Raw genomic sequence first — 6986 nt, 5'->3', positions numbered from 1 at the left:
TTGATCAATTTATTTATGTGTGTGTATCGCTCCCCGTGCTGAACAGATATCTAATCTGGTTAAATAGACCGAGGCCCTGGAGTGCTCTGCTTAGATTCCTGTGATGGACATATATCTAGGTCGGATTGATAGATCAATGCACTGCTGTGCTCTGAAAAGCTACCTGTGCTGGACGGATATCTCGTCCGAATTTACAGATCAATGCTCTGCTGTGTACTGCAAAGTGCTCGGCGTTGCACAGATATTTCACCCAGGTTTATGACTCAATGAACTGCAGTGGTCTGCATATCTCCATGAACTAGACAGAGATGTATTCGGGATTTATTGATCAATGTACTGTTGGCCTGTGTAAGTCCCTGAGCCGGACATATTTCTACTCCAGAGTTTTTGATCAATGCACTGGTGTGGTCTGCACAGTTCACTGTGCTGTGCAGGCATCTAATCCGGGTTTTTATATCAATACGCTTTTGTGGTCTGCGTAGCTCCCAGTGCTGGACAGATATCTCACCCGGTTTTCTGAATCAAAGCACTGGTGTGGTCTGCATAGCTCTCAGTGTTAGACAGATATCCAGATCCGGTTTACAGATCATTGCACTGCTGTGGTCGGCATAGCTGCCCGTGCTGCACAGTTAACCGATCTGAGTTCATCGACCAATGCACGGCTGTCATCTGCATAGCTCCCAGTGTTGAAAATATATGTAGTCTGGGTTTATAGGTCAATGCACTACTGCGATCAGCATAATTCCCTGTGCTGGACAGATATCTAGTCCGGGTTTATTAATGAATGCACTGCTGTGGTCTGCCCAGCTCCCAGTACTGGATAGATATCTAGGCCGGGTTTGTAGATGAATGAACTTTTGTGGTCTGCATAGCTCCCCATGCAGGATGGATACCGAGTCCGGTGTTAAAGATCAATGCAATTATGTGGTCTGTGTAGCTCCCCGTGCTGAACAAATGTCTAGACTTGCTGCATAAATCAATGCACTCGAGTGGTCTGCATAGCGCTCATTCTGGACAGATATCTAATCTAGGTTTTTTTATCAGTGCACTGCCGTTGTCGACCTAGCTTCCCGTGCTGGACAGATATCTCGTCCGTGTTTATTGATGAATGCACTGCTGTGGTCTGCATAGTTCCCTGTGCTGGATATACATCTAGTCCAGGATTATCACTCAATGAACTGCTGTGGTCTGCATAGCTCCCCATGAAGAACAGATACCTAGACATGTTCTAGATATTTCATTCGGGTTTTTTGATCAATACACTGCTGTGTTGTGCACAGGTAAACGTTGAAAGATCAATACACCGGCGTGTGTTGCACAGATGTGTGTGCTGGACAGATGTCCCGTCCAAGTTTACAGTTCGATGCATGTGGCGTGGTCTGCACAGCTCGCTGTACTGACTTATATCTACTCCTTCGATACAGATCAATGCACTACCATTGTCTGCATAGCTCCGTGTGCTACACAGATATGTAGTCGGGAGTGAAAGATGAATGCATTAATGCCGTCTGCATAGCTCCCTGTCCTGGACAGATATCTAGATCTTTGCGAGTTTTGAGAAGATTTGAAGCTAAGGTTGACGTTCTGGATGTAGGTTTCCTCGCTGAGCTGGAAGTTCATTTCCAGAAGTTTTGTCACCGTAATAGGTAACATCTTCAGTGGGCTTCTGGGCGACGCACTGCTGTTGATTCCTGCTTTCTATTTATATGTTTAGGCTTTCGTTGGGTTGGTGATGTCATTTCCTATGGTTCTGTCATTTCCTGTGGTGATATCATTTCCTGTTCTTTTTCTCAGGATGTGGTAAGTAGGGTCTAACTCGATGGCGTTGATGACAGACATTTGAGTGAAATTCCATGTTTCTTGGAATGCTTGTGGATGTCTTGCTTTGCTTGTCCTCGAATGGGTGTGTTGTTCCAGTCGAAGTGATGTCCTTCCTTATCTGGATGGAAGGATACTAGTGAGAGAGGGTCATGCCGTTTTGTGACTAGCTGAACTCAATCGACCAACACATCGAGTTACACCGCATCTACCACCCCTGAGAAAAAAGAACAGAAAATGATATCACCACAAGAAATGACATCACCAACCCAAAGAAATCCCAACCATAAACAGACATGAGGAATCAACAGCAGTGCTTCAACCAGATGCCCACTGAAGCTGTTACCTAGGAGGGTGACGAAACGTCTGGAAATGAACCTTCCAGCTTAGCGTGAAAACCTACAACTCGACATCTAGTTCGGCTTTATACATCAATGCCCTGCTGTGGTGTGCATATTTGCCTATGGTGAACAGATATCTATTGGTGATTTATAGATAAATGTACTTCTGTGGTCTGCATAACTCCCCGTGCTGGACAGATTTCCCTTCCCGTTTATGGATCAATGCACTGCTGTTGTCTGCATAGCTCCCTGTGCTGGGCAAGTATCCACCTCCGGCTTTACAAATCACCGTGATGCTGTGGTCTGCACAACTACCTGTGCTGGACACATATCTAGTCTGGGTTTATGTCTCAATGAACTGCTGTGGTCTGCATAACTCTTGGTGCTGGACAGATATCTAGTCTGCATTTATAGATTAATATACGTTTGTGATCTACACAGCGTTGCACATTCGTCAGATTGCTTGGTTAGTCCGAGGAGAGGCTGTTCTCCATAGCCCTCCGTGCTGAATGGATATGTCCTCTGGGTCTAGGGTGTCGGGACTGGTTTGTGAGGTGGATTGAGGATGTGATGCAACTTACCATTTCATCAAATCTGGATATAGATTTAGTTCTCATTCTTTTGAACCCTCCATCTCTCACTCCATTAATAATGCTGTGTGACCGTGCACAAAGCATCATGCTGCTGAATATGCACTGCCCTGGAAGCAGCCAAAACCTCTTCATGGCAACACAGTCAGCCATTCCCATGGGCTTTGGGTCTCCACATAAAAAGAAAGGATGACCTGTCGGACAAAGGCCGTCCCCTTGCTACAATATTCAAAACACCTTCCCCCTCGCAACTCGCCTCCACAAACCATACACATCAAAATATCCCGTGTGTACGGAGAGCAATGGGGGCACCTGGAATGCCAGGAAGCAAAATATCAGGGACATGGAGCAACACGTCTGATGCCTGAACGGGTCAGAGTGAATCCTCCAGTACACAGACTGTATCGCTAAATCCTGTAATACCTCTCCATTTATGTGTTATACAGACTTTTAATATTGCTGAAGAAAACCACAGGTTCAAGGTTACGCGCGTCATATTCTAGCTATAATTGTTATTTAATGCTTATCCAATTCGAGATTCTCTACTTGCTCTTGCTAACTTCAGTTCATGCCTATCTTTGTTTGAATACATTTGTTCCATTTCTCGAAACCATTTGTATGATTTGGAAATAGGTGAGGCCCCAGCGCTGGAGACTGTGTCGCTACAATCGTTAACTTGCGTTAAACTGAGAAAGACGGATTAATCCTTAATTTATGCCTGGTCCCGGCTCATTAACCAGTCCTCACCGTATTTCTGTGTATCAACTTTGAAAGGCGAATTATTCCCTTCCATTTCCTGTGTAACAGGCATGAGAGATTAAAAAAGATCTGCTTCAATTGCTGAGTAACAACCTCGAATGGCTAAATGACCTCATTCCGTTTCTGCTTAAAATACTTGATGGGCTGAATACCCTGCTTCAGTATAGGTGCAATTGTGAATGGTGCTGATTATTTTGGAAATATCAGTGAAGAGCCCAATTCTGACATTATGATGGAGCTAAGGCCATTGATTCTGCAGCTGCTGATAGCCTGCAGTGCCTCATGGATGCCAAGTTTTCATTTGCTCCGGTCTTTAGAAGTATGTCCTATTTCGAAGGAGCAGTGCCACATAATACAGTGGGCGATATATTCAATATGAGGATGAAACTTCCCCGCCACCAGGACTGTGTGCTGGGTGCTCTTAATGATATCGTGAGGGACAGATCAATCTGTGACAAGTAGTTTGGTGGCCATGTTTTCATCTTATTGGAACCCCATCATTTCTCATAGTCTGGCTGTTGCATATTTCAGACTTTGCACTGTTCAGTCAGTGGTGGGCCTGTGGAGACTCTCTTGCTGATGGACATTGAAGTGCAACGCACAGAGTACATTATATGTCCTTGTCACCCACAGTGATGCCTCTGATTTGTTTTCAACATCCGGGAAACTGCTTTATCTCCGAGGGGAGGTGTGGAGGGCCCTACATGTTTACCAGCAGCAGATTTTGTTGACCTTGTCAGACCTGTTATAATGAGATATCCACGGTTCTGGAATCCAGGTTTTGGATTCCTGGATAACTCCATTCCTGATTGTATCCCAATGTTTTCCCGCCACTGGTGGGTATGTCCGGCCGGTGGGACAGAATATACCCAGGAATGGTGATGGGGATTTGGGAAGCGTTACCCATCGGTCCTTCTCCTTAAGGTATGGCAGCTTCAGACCGTTTCCTGACCGGTCAATACAAGTAACAATGGTAACAATGGAGTAGGAAATAATAGGTTAAAAAGCTGAATGAAAGGAGCTCTATCTGAATGTGAGTTGTATTCGCAAAACATGCTGAGTGAATCAATGTATATTTTGAGTGAAATGGATAAGCTTCAATGGTATTAGAAAGAAATGACTGCAGTGTGACTGATATTGGGAACGGAATATCCAGGACATTTTACAGCTGTGAATGTTAGAGAGGAAAAGGAGGTGGGGGAAATAGCTTAATAAATTATTACGCCTGCATAATCATTAAAGCGGATCTTACAAACAATGTCTGAGGTGTTATCTTTATCTTATTCATATTTGTGTTCAATGTGCCAGTTGAGTTACGTTTAGGAAGGGATTCCCACCGTGAGGCTGAGTGGGTCTCACCAAACTTAATATGCGGAACAGCTTTAGGAGTCTGTCACATTCTGTACTCGACATTTCCACGAACGTTCTTTTGCCAACATTTACCGGAACATTGTGTATTGAGGATTCCCTGTAATATTCTATCACCGACATTCCCGGAACATTGTATGACTGACATTCTCCGGAACATTGTATAACTGACATTCACAGGATCGTTCGACAAGTGCAATTCTCTGGAACATTCCACAACTACCATTCACTGGATATTCTATAACTGACATTCCCCGGAAATTTCTGTGTCCGATGTTACCTGTAAGATCCTTGCCTATACATTATTTGTAAACGGTCAGACGGCTGTGAAATGAACACAAAATAAAATCCCGAGGGAAGAGATCCCATTCCAGGGAGAAGGCGATGCTTTTCTTATGATTGTGTGTTTGTGGAGGGAGCGTTACTCGTGTTTTATGACACATTTTTGTCAGTCATTCAGACCTAACCATTTGTTATTTCAGCTCCAGTTATTTCAATGTATCTCTAAATACAGTGACACATTTGAAAATCTCACTGGCTCCCCAATCAAACTTGTCACTTTATCTAGAGGCTGATGTATCATGTGTTCGTTTTCCTTCCTCACAGTTAACATAGTAATGCTCTACGTCCTACTTTATAAAGATTGCGGATTGTCTCCATGTGTCAGACGTTACCTGGGGGCCATGGCAGTGGCGGATCTACTGGTCATTATCCTCGACCTGATATTGAGGCACATTCCCATTGTTTATCACGAATATTTTTATTTCCTGAAGTCCATCTGCGTGTGCAATATCCACGCCGTCTTGCTTTATGCAGCCACTGACTGTTCTGTCTGGTTCAACGTGGCATTCACCTTTGATCGGTTTGTGGTCATTTGTTGCCAGAAGCTGAGAAGTAAATTTTGCAGTGAGAAAACGGCAGCTTTGGCTCTTGGAGCAGTGACTATGTTAAGCAGTGTAAAGAACATTTTCTGGTACTTTCTACTCACTCCACGGTATCGGCTGCGGAACACCCCCGGTTTTGTGATATAACAGTCGCTGTTCGTTACTCCCGTGTCTGGGTCGCAATCCAGTTCCTCTATCACATTCTAACTCCAGCTCTCCCATTTCTTCTCATTCTGCTACTCAATGTTTTCACCATCAGATACATTTTAGTGACCAGCAGAGCCCGCAGGAGACTCCGTGTTCACACCAATGGGGACGCTCAGTATGACAGAGAAATAAGAAATCGAAAAATATCCATAATTTTACTGTTTGTAATCTCGGCCAATTTCATCCTGCTATGGTCAACGTTAATGGTGCGTTCTATATGGTACCGGATGTGGCATATTGTGGAGATTGCTGTGTATCTACATCCCTTTGCGAGGGAATTGGGATTCATGTTGCAGCTCCTCAGTTGCTGCACAAACACCGCGATTTATGCTGTGACCCAGACTAAGCTCAGACAGCAGCTGAAGAATGTGTTAAAACATCCCTTTACCCTAATTCATCAATCAATCAAATTCACTCAATAATCAATCCGTCCTCCTTTCAATTCAATGTTTCAGCATGGACTCAGCCTGTCCCCAATGTAAAAAAGCTGGGGGCAGTGCTGGTTCGTACAAACTTATCCCACAAGTGTTTAAATGGACATATTTCAATATTTCTCTCAACTCAGAGCCTGTGAGAAAAGGCATCATCTCACTGACTGTATATGTCACTTCAATTTGTAAACAACAAAAATATTCATTAAAAAGTGCCAAGCAGCAGAGGGAACGCTGTTGTTGGTTGTCCTTGTATTGAAGAGGCGGTGCTGGAGATAGACAAACTCAGCCCCACGTTCCGGTCATGAGGGAGTGGAGGGGACCGGGGCCTGAGCTACGAAGTAGTGTTTAACTTATTCTGTTCATGCTTTCACCTCTGGGTCACACACTCCGACCTGGCCAAAGCAGAATTTATCTCTCTACCATGTTCCTCCATTTCCATTCAACTGCATCCGTCTCTCTCTCTGTCTCTATTTCTCTCCACATAACTCATTCCCCCTTGCACCCCTTCACCCTGTCACTGCCACTCTACCAGAGTGGCAAAGAGTGTGATAGAAAGAGAGAGAGAGAGATGAAGAGAGGGCCAGC

Source organism: Chiloscyllium plagiosum, chromosome 8 (assembly GCF_004010195.1).
Source record: "Chiloscyllium plagiosum isolate BGI_BamShark_2017 chromosome 8, ASM401019v2, whole genome shotgun sequence".
Lineage (NCBI taxonomy): Eukaryota > Metazoa > Chordata > Chondrichthyes > Orectolobiformes > Hemiscylliidae > Chiloscyllium > Chiloscyllium plagiosum.
Note: the sequence above shows the minus strand (reverse complement) of the source record.